General features: G+C 39.4%; 1 pseudogene; it reads right to left on the reverse strand.

The window, feature by feature from the left end:
* Nucleotides 1–2149: 2149 nt before the first annotated feature.
* On the reverse strand, nt 2150–5473 carry LOC126631392 (putative L-ascorbate peroxidase 6; annotated as a pseudogene).
* Nucleotides 5474–17340: the final 11867 nt, after the last annotated feature.

Raw genomic sequence — 17340 nt, forward strand, 5'->3', positions numbered from 1 at the left:
GTGTTGCACACAATATGGAGGTCAAGGTGGGTATATAATGTCGATATGATTGAACAATAATTATTGATGAATGGACGTGAGTGGAGCTCATAAACCTGCACCCTGGTGTTAGTGCTCCCGCCCGTGGCCAAGGCATAGTCCTTCACGTGATGTTCACCTCCAACACCTTATGCTCACCTTGGATTTAAGGTAGGTGCACATGCCTGTTGTATAGACCATTATAGGTGGTTCCGACTCATAGGTGACCCGCGATTATTCGCACAGTCTTCACGTGATCGTAGCACTTGAGCATATTTATTTACACCCAGTCCTGTTGTACAGACCACCTTAGGTGGTTTCGACTCGTGTGCAGGTATACTTAATGAGATATGGATAAGTCGTACAGGTCACTATAGGCGACTCCCGACTTATGAGCTAGCATATGTTATGAGATATGGATAAGTCGTACATGTCACTATAGGTGACTTCTGACTTATGAGTTAGCATATGTGATGAGATATGGATAAGTCGTACATGTCATATGTGATGAGATATGGATAAGTCGTACAGGTCACTAGAGGTGACTCTCGACTAATGAGCTAGCATATGTGATGAGATATGGATAAGTCATACATGTCACTAGAGATGATTCCCGACTAATGAGCTAGCATATGTGATGAGATATGGATAAATCGTACAGGTCAATAGAGGTGACTCCCGACTTATGAGCTAGCATATGTGATGAGATATGGATAAGTCGTACAGGTCACTATAGGTGACTCCAACTTGCGTGCTAGTATGAGTTATTAATCACATGATTATTGATATTGCTGATGAGATGCTGTGTTGTGGTATATTTATGGTTTACTGTTGATATACTTTTGGTTTCACATTGATACGTGGTATGATTTTCTGGAAACTATACAGTTGTTGCAGTGAGGGGTTATAATGCTTTAGATGGTTTCTATTAAAATTTCATTTCTAGGGCCACTCACCCTTGTTTTGTTTTCACCCTCCAGGTTTTATTAGCTGAGCTTTTTTATCGTCGAAGATTCGTGGCAAGTCTTGGTATTAGAGATTACCTTCGATGTTATGATTTTCAATCCACTCTACTGTACTTTACTTATGCTCTGACGTCACGTGTGAAAAAGGTTCATTTCCGCTCACAGCGCACTCTTGTATTTAGGCACTCTTAGGTTTAAATTTATTCACATTTTTCCACATCATCATACTTTATGGTTTCGTCACCCTCCAGGTGTCGGCCAGCACAGCTCGATCTAGAGTCCTAGTGGACATTCCGGGTCGGGGTGTGTCACGAACCCTGTCGGCTCTCTAATCTAATATCTTATTTAACAAATCTATTGTTTGATTAAAAAAAAAAAATATCGTACTGTACTCTTTATGTATATTTTTAGAAATAAAGAAAGTAGAATGACATTTTGTTAGATAACAATTCAATTTTTATCATGTTATTTTGCAATATTATTTTTCTTTCGAAGATGCCGCTATTTGGTTCCCATCAACGAGAACCATTAATTGGCGACCACAAAGACAAGAGCTAGTCAAATTAACAAAATAAAATAAAAGATGAAAGTGGAGTTGAGATGTCCATATATTTTCAGCGCCTCCTTTATACATGTATTCTTGCATTGTTTATTATATGGAAAAATTTGAATCAAAGCTCGAATACGACCCTTAAGAGTTGCTTGACCCACAAGCACACCACCATACTTTTTGGATAACAACTCCTCTTAATATAATTACTCTCTTTTTAGTTTCTTTGTTTTTGGTGTTCGTTGAGAAATCAACCACAAGCAGATAACAGAGGTTCTTAAAACACATAACAGTTCGTGTGTGATTAATTGTAGCTCTTTCATATCGGGTGAAACATGAATGTGGGTCTCACACGTGGGCCCCAGCTTGGTGTGAGAGAACTGCATAATAGAGCGATCACACTTAAGACGTTCAACTAGATTTGAATTTATCGCACGGGTCTAGCATGTTGATTCCATTGGTCTCTAATAGAGAAGAGGGATTCTATTGTATAACCAGAGTATTAATCCTTGTTGCATGCTCAGAAAGAGAGAAGGCGATATATCTCCACTCATACTCAAGGTTTTGGTCAGATAAAAAAGCGGTAAGTAAATGTGATACAAATAACACTCGTTCAAAGGGAAATGAGTCATGCACAGATAAATTTATGATAGCTCTAATAACCTTGCTTTCTCACATCATGTAGCTATACTTGTAGTCCAAAAATTCGTTATTTCATATCTGAATTGGCTGAATTATTTGACATAAATGTTAATTATACAAGATAAGTCTTGCTTGGGGTCTCACCTTATCTGTCAGCTAATCATTCAATTAACAGTGGCAGCTAATTAATTCTTCATTCTAGCAAGACTCAGCCCTTGTTGCCAATGCTTCGCTTCTTGATCTCTTTATTATGTTCCATTACTGCGTCATAAACGTCAAGTTTGCTCGCTTCTGCAATTATTTCACAAGCTCTTCCACCTGGCTCCTGAATTCACTAGTTTGAGATAAGCCGTCTTGAAATCATTGAAGAACGTATCTGGTCCTCGGCATACTTTGTGATCCAGCTGCGCAGGAAGCAAGATTCTCTTCAGTTGGATATGAATAAGAAACAGATACTACACGTACATAAACATAGAGCATAGGCTACTCTGTCATTTTTCTAAGCTGATGGCTAAGTATGCAACAGAATTATATATCTATTTTCTTCCGGAAAAGGGTGAAAGTAGTCCAGGTTTAACCAGTGGGAAATCAGACGTAGCATGAATCAAATAAAATGCACATGGTATTTCAGAAACGTATGTGTTTTGCTTGCATGGATCAGGAAATTTCTAATAACTTTCTGATCGCTGGAGCATGACATATCAAGCAGTTATGCAAGATATGTTAGATCATAGTAATACAGAAGTAGGCCATCGTTCTAAAACATTCGCAATTGTTGCGTCAACCCACCGTGACAAAACCTTTAATTCCTCTCCTAGTGTAGAATATTAAGCAGAAATATCAACTCTTGCATATGGAAATTGTGAATGATCACAATTATCCCAACTACTGTGAGGAGCTTGTGGATTTATTTTCATTGAATTTAGATTTTTCTGTTTTAAATAATGGCTCTTTCTTTTTCTTTGAAGTCTTCTGACCAGATAATATTCATTTTAATACGTGTATGAGTAACTGGGTCGAGTCTTCAACTGGCAGAAAAAAAGTGCAGATTAAAGTTTTTGAAAGGAAATAGACCTTAAGCATTCATCATCCTTGGCAAGTGCACGGTCTGAGGGAAGGCCAATCATGCTTCCTGCATGCAAAGAACAGAATCAGGAATCGAACAACAAAAATTGATATTTTGACAAGAGAAAATAATTGTCTATCAAGTCATGGATTTTCAAAGCCGTGTGTATAAGTCACGATACTTTTTTTCCATGCTATCGTTGATATCATGATAGAAAAAACAATGGCTTTGTTAACCAAGTATTTGATCAATCATACTTGTGCATCAAAATGAAAAAAAATAATCTCATTGAAGATTAAACAGAAATTTGAAAGTTCTCTCACTCTCATTACTCCGTTGTATTCCTATGTTTCTATTGTTGCTCAGTTATCGTGTTGCAACACAAATTCCCCAATAGTGGGAGCTTGGGCTGAGTTTCTTTTAGGCCTCGTTTATTATGCACCTTATATCCATGTTACTGTTATTTTACCTGAAGATGGTTTTGTCAAGCAGAATTTTGAAGTATGTATTGTCGAAAACAGTTGGGTTCCCGAAACCTTTATTTCCAATAGTATGAGCTCCTGACAGAGCAACAAGTTCCTGAGTTCTGAAAAAAATATAAAAGGTTATGTTTCCCTTCAACTCCGTACGTACCAAGGCAAGTCAAGGATAATAAAGTTTGATAAAGTGGTTTACTTATAACCATATAACAAGAACAGAAATCAATTAAATGCAGAAACTAAGTAAATCTATCAACAAAATGTCCATTGATATCTCAAGGACTATAATCTTCGTGCATATCTGGTTTATTTTGAATACAACGAAACAACCACACCTCGTCCACCAAATGCAAAGGTTTTAACATATACGAACTTACGACAAGCCTTTTGTTTGAAAGCTTTGCTTCAGACCAAAAGCATCCAGAGTTTCTTCAGGCAGTTTTCCTTCAGGATCAAGCTCCCTGATCCCAGTGCACAAGGCTCCCGCTTTACGCAGGGTTTGGGAGAGGTGAATGTCGGCTAGCCTTACCCCCATTTATGGAGAGGCTGCTCCCAAGTCTCGAACTTGAGACCTACCGCTCATGGGCGTAGGCACTTGCCATCGCACCAAGTGCGATCTCTCAGGATCACGCTCCCTGATGATAAAATAAATAAAAAACAAGAAAAATATGAGAGATAGAGAGAAGTAGCTATTCACGACATCATTTCTTAAAATAGGAATTACCAGCTTTTGGTAGCATTAGATTGATGTTCCTACAAGAATTAGAAACTCTTTTTTTTTTTCTTTTTCTTTCTCCTTATAGTGTTTGCGTTAACACTAGCAAGATTCAAGCATGATGTTGGCTTTTTCCCCTTGATGCATCTTACTTTGCATCTAGTCTGCCCAACGGGACTTGGATTGTTGGACCTCCACATATTGAAACTGCTTCTGCTCCAGCCACAGCAATCATGTCTGTCCAGGACACTAGTTTTGGAAACACCCACATGTTAGCTCAGAACCAAAACACCGGCACTACTGAAACCTAGACAAACGTATCTAGTAGATGGAAAACCTGGGTTGACTGCATCCACCTCACTCTTTGCTTTCTCTAGAATCTACCAACAATTCAATCCACCGAGGAGTTAGCAGGTAGAAGATCATATAAAATAATTTGTTTACTCAATCACTATGCAAAAGATTAAAAATTGGGAACTCGATGGAAACCAAAAGATTGAATCAGCACACATCTATATATAAAGTCAAGAAGGGGCATGCCTTGAAAGGACTTTTAAGACCTTTGTTTTCTGGTCTATCTGTTGGCGTGAGTCAATGCTATATTTCAGGAATTATATGTGTATTATTTGGGTATGTAATCATGTGATTAATATCCTATAGAATTAGGATTCTAGTTTCCTGATTTATAGGACCTCTTGTACAACTATATATATTCCTTTGAGAGAGAAGAATAAGATATACATGATTAAACCCTAAACACATACTTTTATCTTGGCATCAGAGCAGGTTTCGGCCTGTCTCTTCCCAAACCCTAAAACAAGTGAAACCCAAGCCGTGCATTCTTCAAAGATTGCATAAGAAAAAAACAAATCCTGGTGTTCTTAAAATTTGAACCCAGAAACTAAACAAAATCCTCGTGGCTTTGTAATCATCAAAGTTACATCAAAATTTAATCTTGCCAAATCACGATCAACCTCGAGAGTTGGTTACCATCCAACCTATGTCCAGTTCGATGGAGTCCACCAACATCAGCGGCATACCGTTTGGATTTCGGATGAGTGATACGAACTTCGAAGTTGGGTCGAAGATGAAAGAGATTCATGCTTCTGGACTTGGCGATCTTGGCTACCTCACCGGGAAAATTTCAATGGTCGATGAAGACAGCATGGCTGCTATAGCAGCAAGTTAGCCTAAAGTAGGAACTGGCGTAACTGTTGTTGCAGCAAGTCGATTTGGGCCCAGGGGTAGCACAGCTTCAGATCATGACTTGGAGCACAGTAAGGATGCAGCAGCCAGAGATAAGGACTTTGGTTCAATGTTGTCCCTAATTGAACTAATTTCAATGATTGACGACTCTGAAGATTCAGGTAAAATGGGTACTGCTTTAATGGCATCCACCACGCGTGACTCTGGTTGGATAATAGATTCTGGGGCTACTGACCATATGACATACGATGCATCCTTGTTTCACCACATGACCTCCCCGCCTAAGGAGAATGTCATCACAGCTAACGGTGATGTGGCTCTTGTTATGGGAGCGGGTTCTATTTCTCTTACTCCATCTCTATCTCTGCATAACACACTACTTGTTCCATCATTATCAAATCATTTACTTTCAGTTAGTCAAGTCACCGAACAGTTAGAATGCGTTGTGCAAATGTTTCCTACCTTTTGCCTTCTTTAGGATATACAAACACGGGCAATCATTGGACATGGTACTAAGAGGAGAGGGTTATACTACGTGGATGATGTGATCGCAAGCCGAGTAAATCAAGTCTGCAGTGGTCACAGTAATAAGATCAAGATAATTTGGTTATGGCATCGTCGACTAGGGCATGCTTCTTTTGGTTATTTGAAAAAATTGCTTCCATCTTTATTTAGCGGCGTTTCAGACTCTCATCTTCAATGTAATGATTGCATTCTGGCAAAAAGTCATCGTGCTTCTTATCATTTGAGTTTCAGTAAAAGAACGGTACCGTTTGAGTTAGTTCACTCCGATGTGTGGGGTCCTTCCCCAATAGCTACCAAACATGGAATTCGTTGGTTCGTTATTTTTATGGATGATTGCACAAGAATGACATGGCTTTGTACAATGAAACATAAAAGTGATGTGGGTCAAATTTTTCAACAGTTCTACCGGATGATAAGAAATCAATATTCTTTTCCGCTTAAGGTTCTCAGGTCTGATAATGGTGGAGAATACCTTAATTATGAACTTTCTCAGTTTTTCCAGGAACACGACATCCTTCATGAAACTAGTTGTCCTCAAACTTCACAACAAAATGGTGTGGCTGAGCGCAAGAATCGCCATATCTTGGAGACCACTCGCGCCCTTCTCATTGGCGCTCATGCACCTCATTCTTATTGGGCAGATGCTGTTACCTATTCCGTTTATCTCATGAACCGAATGCCTTCCCGAGTCCTTAATTTCCACACCCCGATGGAAGCCTTTGTGGACCATGTCACTTTACCGTCCTCACTTCAGTTATCGCCACGCATATTTGGATATGTGGTCTATGTGCATCTTCACAAAAACCAACGTAGTAAATTGGATCCATGTGCCGTTCATTGTGTATTTTTGGGATTTAATGGCCAACAAAAGGGATACTGATGCTATCACCCATCGACTCGACATCTATATGTCACTATGGATGTCACATTTTCTGAGAATGAAATATTTTTCAGTGATCAAACCTCTTCTACTCTTCAGGAGAGATGACTACAAGTGAAGATTATAGTTGGTTTGATATCATCCCTACTTGGCAAGACAGTGGAAGCAAACCGAATTTGGGTGCAAAAAAAGATATGGAATTTGGGGACTTACCAGATGCAGCGACAAAGGAGCAGCAGCCCATTGATGCCGAGCTGACCAAGCTTGAGATAGATGGGTCGAATGGAATTGTTGCTGGGGAAAATGGACCACAGTAACAGCAGGCCATTGACCAACAGCAGTCCACTGTTGGACCACGGCTACACCATGCTACTGACCAACAGCAGCCCACTGATTATAGTGGCAAGTCATGGCAGGAGCAACCCTTTGATAAGTCACGGCAGGAGCAGCCCACTGACGCGACTACTGGGTCGGAAACAATCACATTAGATAATAACCCTCATTCTCCACTTGTAGACGCCCATGTCCTTGAGGAAATCCATGAGGTACGTTCATCTCAATCTAATGAGACTCATAATTTGGCTACATATGTATTACCTCTTAGAGAAAATCGTGGGAAACCACCTGACAGGTTTTCTCCGAATGGAAAAGTAAGATATGCAATTGCACAATACATGTCTACTCATCAACTATCACCCAAGTACTAAGCCTTGGTGAATAAAATGGAAGGAATTAAGATACCAACAAAAGTAGAAGAGGCCCTGCGAGACCCTTAATGGACAGAAGCCATGGAGGTAGAAATGGAAGCTTTGCAAAAAAATGGAACATGGAATGTGGTGTCACTACCACAAGGGAAGAGACCGGTGCGATTTAAATGGGTGTTCACCATCAAACACAAAGCAGATGGAACCATAGACAGATACAAGGTAAGATTGGTAGCTAAAGGGTACACACAGACGTTCGGGGTTGATTATCAAGAAACTTTTGCTCTTGTTGCAAAAATGAATACAATTCGTGTTCTGTTGTCCTTGGCTGCTAACTTTGATTGGCCTTTGAAACAATTCGACGTGAAAAATGCTTTCTTGTATGGAAACCTGGAAGAAGAAGTGTACATGGATTTTCCACCTGGGTACGAAGTGCCAAATGGAGCTGGCAAAGTGTGTAGACTTCGGAAGGCCCTTTATGGACTTAAACAATCACCTAGGGCGTGGTTTGGAAGATTCACCGATGCAATGAAGAAATATGGCTATCAACAAGGGAATGCAGATCATACTTTGTTTATCAAACGGAAGGGGAGTAAAGTCACCTTGGTAATAATCTATGTGGACGATATGGTGGTTACAGGTGATGATACTGAGGAGATGAATGAATTACAAGAGCATCTCTCTTCAGAATTTGAGATGAAAGATCTAGGTGGCTTGAAGTATTTTTTGGGAATTGAAGTCGCTCGTTCTCGTGATGGTATTTACTTGTCTCAACGAAAGTATGTGCTGGATCTTTTGACTGAAACTGGGATGTTGGCATATAAGCTAGCAGAAACCCCCATCGTACAGAATCATCATCTAGTAATTTATCAGGATCAAATTCCTACGAATAAGGAGAGGTACCAGAGGTTAGTAGGAAGATTGATTTATTTATCGCTTACAAGACCATATATTACATATGCTGTTAGTGTTGTAAGCCAGTTTATGCACTCTCCTAGTGAGGATCATATGGCAGCGGTAATGCGGATACTTAGTTATTTGAAAGGTGCATTTGGAAAAGGATTGATTTTCAGAAAACATGGGCATTTGGAGGTAAAAGGATACACCGATGCTGATTGGGCTGGGAACATCACTGATAGACGCTCTACATCAGGGTACTTCACATTCGTTGGAGGAAATCTTGTGACTTGGAGGAGCAAGAAATAGAATGTGGTTGCTAGGTCCACAGCAGAGGCCGAATACCGTGGCATGGCACATGGGATTTGTGAGTTATTATGGCTCAAAATTCTTCTCACAGAGATAGGATTCAAGCCACAGGGACCTATGTCATTGTATTGTGATAATCAAGCTGCTAGGGAGATAGCTAATAATCCTGTTCAACATGACCGTACCAAGCATGTGGAGGTGGATAGGCATTTTATCAAGGAAAAGCTAGATGTCAAGTTGATTGACATTCCATATATGAGGTCAGACGAGCAGTTAGCTGATATGTTAACCCATGCAGTGGCTGCAAGGGTGTTTCAAGACTCACTTGTCAAGTTGGGCTTGAGAGATATCTACGCACCAACTTGAGGGGGAGTGTTGGCGTGAGTCAATGCTATATTTCAGGAATTATATGTGTATTATTTGGGTATGTAATCGTGTGATTAATACTATAGAATTGGGATTCTAGTTTCCTGATTTATAGGACCTCTTGTACAACTATATATATTCCTCCGAGAGAGAAGAATAAGATATACATGATTAAACCCTAAACACATACTTTTATCTCTATCAAGTTCATAAACGATAGAACCATCCATACCACCTGCAAAGTTAACAATAGCCATGAAGACGCATTACAGTAATAGTAGAGCACTTGTAATTCCTCATTTGAAAGAAATTTGGACAATATATCCGTTGTTTCAATGCGAAACATATCAGTGGCAAAATGACTGTACCATCAACCACTCGTGCATCCCCGATCCACAAGACCCAAGTGGGTATTGCAGGAAGTGTAGGAATCTTAACTCCAGTTGATGTTACTTCAACTTCAAAAGGCAATGAACTAGCAAGGTCAACGCATATAGATATCTGCACCTAAATTATCATCAATTTGAAAGGTCCCGGCATCATGGAACACCAAACGAAGCACGCCGGCGGCCTTACCCTTCGTCACCACCTTCCTGATCTCCTTCTTCATAAGCTCATATTCCCTTCCATCCGACCTTCCAAATGCCACAGACAAAACCCAGTAATTACATTACACAAAATTAAATCTCTTCAAACACGAAAAGATCAGAGATTTTGTTGACTTCTCCAACCAACCAAACAGATAATTTAGGGTTATGTTAACTTTTACCTGAAGTGGTTGCACTGACGGCGTGGAGAGGATTGGCACGAAAATTCACCGTTGAGGGGGATTTGGCGGGAAAGATGAAGTTGAACGGGAATACGGTGGAGGAAGATGCAGGAGAGATGGACGTGCTTGAGGAGCAAAGGAGGAAGGCGGTGGAGGTAGTTAGCGCCATATCTAATGGATGGTCGAGGTAATGAGAAAGGAGATGGATTGTCTCCTCTTTCCATACCCTCTCCATTCCTCCCGTTTTATGCGATCACAGTTAAGCTACGTCAACATTTTATATTAATTTTTTTATAAAAATAATAAGACAAAAAGAAAATGTTGACGTGGCTTAACCGTGACTACACAAAACATGAGAGTATGAGGAGGGTATGGAGAGGTGAGGGCATATAATCCATTTCCAATGAGAAATGGGTTTGTTGTCATTTTAAGAAGAGAGATATATGTAGGAAAAAGGGCCTCATCCCATGTGGTCAAGTCCATGGGAAATCCTACACCCAATCTATTCAAAAGGCGTCTGTCAACTCAATCCAAACTTAGGATCTCTTATGGACACCCAATTCAAATTTGGGATCTTTTCCAACATTAAGAAGGGATGTATCGTTCATTGACGAGTAAGGCAATTCAACATGGGTCTCCCTTTGTAACGTTAGGAAGAAAAGTATTATTAGACAAGTTAACTTATGACGTGATAAAATTTGTTCAAAGCCGCCAGAGCAATGGAGCAATGGTTTAGCTCTGGAGCTTATCAACATGTAAGTAGTGATAAAGTTTGTATTTTGGTGTCTTTTGTCATTGTTTTGGTTAGATTTCTTGGGGACTCGAAATGACAGAATGAATAAGGAATGTTGCAGGTATTTGACGGCTACAAGGCCGTGCCATTACATCAGCTATAATTTCATTTATATAGGAGTGTTTGTAGGGTTTTGGTACATTGCCAACGCAAAAACCTCTCTCTAAATTATGCTAAAGGATAAGCATGTACTATGAAATTCACCTACTCTACTCCAAATTTAATCCTAACCCTTCATTGGGGTTTTAAGTGATCTAATCTGGAGTGTATACTTGTCACTAACTTACACACACAAACTTTAAATAGAAACTAGCCGTTAACTCTAAAACTCTTTGTTTCTTCTTTCTTCTTCAACTTAGCAGCAAACTATCCGTTGGAGCTTCACCTGCTGCCTTCGATCCTTAGAACTAGAAGCAATTTAGGTTCCAACACCCCCCTCTAAATTGGTTATGGTTGTCACTCCAAGCAATCCCCTCAGGTAATTGAATCTATCATTTGAAAGAGCTTTTGTGAAAATGTATGCGATATGTTCTTCTATCTTGCAATAGTGTAACTTGATTGTGTTCTCTTGCAATGCTTCTCTGATGAAATGATATCTCATTTTTATGTGCTTTGTTCTATGATGAAAAACTGGGTTTTTAGTCATGGCGATTGCAGAGGTGTTGTCACACAGAAGTGGTGTGGCATTAATTTGCAATTCACCAAAGTCCTTGAGTATGAATCTTAGCCAAATGGCTTGAGCTATTGCCTCTAAGGCACTCACATACTCTGCCTTAGCTGTGGACAGTGTAACACTTTGTTGTTTCACTGATGCCCAAGAGAAAACCCTTGAACCAAAAGTGAATGCATAACCTGATGTGCTTTTGCAATCATCTTCACTGCCACCCCAGTCACTATCATAAAATCCAATTAGGATAGTTGACTTCCCTTTTTTATACTTGATTCCATAGTCAAGTGTTCCTTGCACATATCTTAGCACTCTCTTAGCAGTCCCTATGTGTATCTTAGTAAGATTTTGCACAAACCTTAATAGTAGACTTGCTGATAACATTAAATCAGGCATTGTTGCAATTAGGTACAATAGACTTCCAACAATGCTTTTCTAGATACTAGAATTCACAGCTTCACTTCCATTATCATTCTTGAGCTTCTCATTTGCAATTAGGGGTGTATAGGCAGGTTTGCAGCCTTTCAAACCAAATTTCTCAAGCAATGTTTGAGCATACTTCTTCTGATGAATGAAGATGCTAATTCCTTCTTAAATTACCCCAATCCCAAGGAATTGATGTAAGAGGCCTAGGTTTGTCATCTCATACATCTTTATCATTTCTTCCTTGAATTCTACAATCATAGCTTCATCATCTCTAGTGTAGACAACATCATCTACATAGATTGATACAATGAGTGTCTTGTTATTGTTTTTTGTTTTTGGTGTAGAGGGTAGCTTCACTTGGACTCTTATGAAATCCTTTCTCAGTGAAATAAGAGTCAATCTCACTGTACCAAGCCTTTGGAGCTTGCTTTAGGCCATAGATTGCATTCCTTAGCTTGTATAACTTATCTGGAAATTCTTCACTTGTTCCACAAACACCTCATCTTCTAGCACTCCATTTAGAAATGTAGATTTCATATCCAGTTGGTGTAACTTCCAACCCTTTTTAGTTGCTAGGGCAATTAAGGTCCTTATAGTGTCTAACCTTGCTGATGGAGCAAAGGTTTCATTGAAGTCTACACCTAGTTTCTATGAGTAGGCTTTAGCTACTAATCCGGCCTTGTTCTTTTGCATAGAACCATCTAGGTTTAGCTTGGTTTTATACACCCATTTCACTTCAATCACAGACTTGTCACCTGGTCTATTCACCAGTTCCCAAGTGTCATTCGTTTCTATCATTTGTAGCTCTTCTTTCATTGCCTTCTTCCAAGACTTATCTTTCTCAGCTTCCTTATAAGTCTCTGGTTCCACTACACAAAAGTTACAAGTGGCATATATTTCTTCCAGGCTCCTCAATCTCACTAGAGAGCTTGGTGTTGTAATCTGTGAATGGTTTTGTAACATCCCACATCGACCAATGGAGAAGGGGTGATGTGCCTTATATGTACATGCCCACCTCTATATAGCACGAGGCCTTTTGGGGACTTACTGGCTTCGGATTCCATTGGAACTCCGATGTTAAGCGAGTTCGGGCGAGAGCATTCCCAAGATGGGTGACCTACTAGGAATTTATCATGTGAGTTCCTAGAAACAAAACCGTGAGGGCATGGCTAGGCCCAAAATGGTCAATATCATGTTACGGCGGAGTCGGGATTAGGATGTGACAGAATGATATCAGAGCCATTCTGTCGTGTGGTGCGAGTGTGTCGACGAGGACGAGCCCCTAAGGGGGGTGGATTGTAACATCCCACATTAACCAACGGAGAGGGGGTGACGTGCCTTATATCTACATCCTACCTCCATATAGCACGAGGCGTTTTAGGAACTCACTGGCTTCGAGTTCCATTGGAACTCCGAAGTTAAGCAAGTTCAGGCATGAGCAATCCTAGGATAGGTGACCCACTGGGAAGTTCTTGTTGAGTTCCCAGAAACAAAACCGTGATGGCATGGTCGAGGCCCAAAGTAGACAATATGGTGCTAAGGAGGAATCAAGACTGGGATGTGACATGTTTGATTGTGGACTCATACTTGCTTGCTGTGGAGTTCAGTGTGTCTCAATATTCTTTGTAACTTTTTCTTGAATTGAGGTCTCAATAGGTTGTCTTGTTTCTCTATCATTGAGATCAAGTTGTAAAAAGGCACTGTCTTTCTTTTTTACACTTGTTTCCCAATTCCATGTGGAGTCTTCATCAAAGATAACATCTCTATATATGTTTATCTTCTGAGTTGACAGATTGAAGATCATGTACCTTTTTTCACTAGTAACATAGCCCACAAAAACACATTTGTTGCTTGATTTCTCCAGCTTCTGCCTTATCTATAGAGGTATGTGAGCATAACATACTGAGCCAAATACCCTCAGATGCTTCACAAATTGTTTCTTTGCACTGAAAACTTCAAATGGTGTCTTTTTGTCTAGTGTTTTGGTAGGGCACCTGTTTAACAAATACACTGCAGTATACACTGCTTCACCCCATAAAGAATAAGGCATGTTCTTTTTATGCATCATTGACTTAGCCATTTCAACTATAGTCCTGTTTTTCCTTTTTGCAATGCAATTTTGTTGTGGTGAGTATGCTACAATGAGTTGCTTCTCCAATCCACATCTTCACATAATACATTAAACTCTAAAGAGGTATACTTTCCTCATTCTTAGTCTTTTTATCTGGTGTTCACTATGCAATTCCACGATTGCTTTGAACTTCTTGAAGATCATGAACACTTTTGACTTAAACCTTATGAAATACACCTAACACATCCTTAAGTAGTCATCAATAAAGGTTAGAAAGTATTTGTTTCCACTGATTGTTATAGTTTGCATAGGACCACACACATCAGTGTGACTCAATTCAAGTGGCATATACGTCTCTGTGATGTTTTCCAAACACCACCCTTCACAGGTTTCAGTGCAATGATCCAACTATGGTATACCTTGCACCATTTCATACTTTTGCAAATTTTGAAGACTTGTCATGTTTAAATGACCAAGTCGCTTGTGCCATAGCTTCATTGAACCTGTCACACTTGCTTTCTTTGCCATTTCTTCAAAATACCTCAGAATGAGTGAAAAGCTTATGTTTTTCACTTCCACTCTAGTCACTAGATTTGAGAAAGACTTGTCATCAAATATTTCAACCACAATTACTCCAAAGAGTAGGAAATAGCCATGCTTCATCATTTGGCCAACACTGAGTAGGTTCTCATCCAATTGCACTAGCATAGCTTCCCTTATGTGTATTCTCCCTTTCTTGGTTTCAATAACTAGAGTTCATCTTCCAGTGGCTTTAACAATGTTCCCATCTCCCATTTTTACTTTTCCTGTGAAACCAGTGTCAATGTCAATAAGTAGTGACTCATGTGCAGTTATATGGTTGCTGTAGCCACTATCAATGTACCATACTTTAGTGTTTTTTTCAACTTTGGCGTTGAATGCACATAACACATTTATTTTTTCTTCCACTTGATTTGCATAGTTCACATGTTGCACATTGTTTGACATGCAATCCTTCATGAGATGCTTCAACCTGTTGCATTTGTGGCATTTAGGCTTGCCCTTGAACCAACACTCCCTAAAATGGGATTTATCATAGTGCTTACACAACTATTTGGTTTTGGGAGCCTCACTGGTGTTGCTGCCAATGTTAGATCTAGGGTTTTAATACCCCTTTCCTTCCCATCTTTCGAACTTGCCCTTTCATTGTGGTTTCTGTTTGCTTGCACCAGGTTGACTATTAGAACCAATATTGAGAGATTGAAAAGCTCTCTTAATGGCAGAGTTAGCATGCCTTTCAAGTCTTTGGTCAAAGACTCTTAAAGATGCCATCACATCTTGCACACTAAGAGTTTCTGTGTCTTTGGTTTCTTCAATAACACTCACTATTGAATCATAGGGTTTAATCAAGCTAATCAATAGTTTTTGGACAACTCTTTCATTTGGCAGCTCTTCACCATAGGTTTTCATTTGGTTTACAACATCAAATAGCTTAGAAAAGTAGCCTTTCAACAGTTCATTTTCCCTCATTCTTGTATATTCAAAATTTCTTCTAAGGGAATGAAGCTTTACCTTTCTTACTTTGGTGTCTCCTCTGTATTCCTGTTGTAAAACCTCCCAAGCTCCCTTTGCAGTGTCTTCATTTACTATCCTTGGAAAGATGGTATTTAAAACAACTCATTGGATGATCCATTCGGATGGTGGTCATCCTTATTCTCCAAAAATCATAGTTCTCCCCATCAATGATAGAAGATTTTAGCTCACTGCTACTGGATCCCTTCATTTGCAGGCTTAAAGCTTGAATTTTGGGGTTGTAGACAATATCTGAGTACTCCCAAAGATATTTGACGGCTACAAGGTTGTGCCATTGTATCAGCTATAATTTCATTTATATAGGAGTGTTTGTAGGGTTTTGGTACATTGCTAACTCACAAACCTCTCTTTAAATTGTGCTAAAGGACAAGCATGTACTATGAAATCCACTTACTCTACTCTAGATTTAATCCTAGCCCTTCATTGGGATTTTAAGTGATCTAATTTGGAGTGTACACTTGTCACTCACTTACACACACAAACTTTAAATAGAAACTAGCCGTTAACTCTAAAACCCTTTGTTTCTTCTTTCTTTTTCGACTCAATAGCAGACTATCCGTTGGAGCTTCACTTGCTGCCTTCAATCTTTGGAACTAGAAGCAATTTAGGTTCCAACAAGTAGGTCTATTACTGGCCTATGATGGACTAGAAAGACCTAATAGAGTAATCCTTATCTCAAATCGGAGATGGTAACGGGGCGGGAACAGAAAACGGGAGACAAAGAAAGTTATATCTTTGTCTCTTAGAGTATGTTGTTTTGGGTGTTTTTGGTTTTTAGAGATGTATTGTTGAGTCTTAAACATTAAACGTCCAGCTGCTTGAGAGAGATAAATGGAATTCCACTTCATTTTGCAATATTCAACTATATTGAACACTCATTATTTACAGAAAAAGCAATGCCAAGAAATATATAAAGAACTTGAGCTAAGAAAAAGGTAACAACTAAGGTTACAAAATTTCAGTAAATGGAGAAAAATATACAAAAATATCGGAGATAAACAATGTGTACATGTTTCTTATCTTTAGCAAATGTTATCTTGGGCTGGAGAGGCGCACTGTAGAAAGATAGGCATCGTTGTTGCAGTCTGATGGTCATGAGGAAGTCCTCTTCTCACTGATCAATTTGAAAAAATTTGTATAAAGATGAGACCTCGTTGAGTTGGAAGTTGGAGGCTAAGAATAGGATATATACCTTCAAGCATTTGGACAACCTTTTTCATTGATGGTCTCAAAGACATATCTTCTTGTATACACCACTGAGCAACCATAATGGATGTGTGTACCTTAGCGTCGGCTTCATCTTTTCCTAGTTTTGTGTCCAGGATGTCCTTTAGTTTGCCTTCTTCCAACATCTTGAAGGCATAAGATGGAAAATGGGATTTTTTGTTCCTGAAGTTTCTGTCGAGTCATAGTTATATTCTCCCCCTAATGATCTTTCACAATAGCATTCCATAGCTATACATATCACTCTTCTCTGATATTGTGTAGTTGATCCACTTCGGTGCAAAGTACCCATGGGTTTCTCTTAACTTTGGGAAAACATGGCTTTACTTCCTGGTCATTAGCTTTGCCATACCAAAATTTGAGACTTTGGAAAACCAAAATATGAGACTTTGGCAAGGTAATTAGTGTCGAGGAGAACATTTTTAGGCTTTATCTCACAGTGAACAATCTTCATGGAGATAAGCTAGTCCTTTAGCCGTACATAATGTATGTTGAA

Source organism: Malus sylvestris, chromosome 8, assembly GCF_916048215.2.
Source record: "Malus sylvestris chromosome 8, drMalSylv7.2, whole genome shotgun sequence".
Lineage (NCBI taxonomy): Eukaryota > Viridiplantae > Streptophyta > Magnoliopsida > Rosales > Rosaceae > Malus > Malus sylvestris.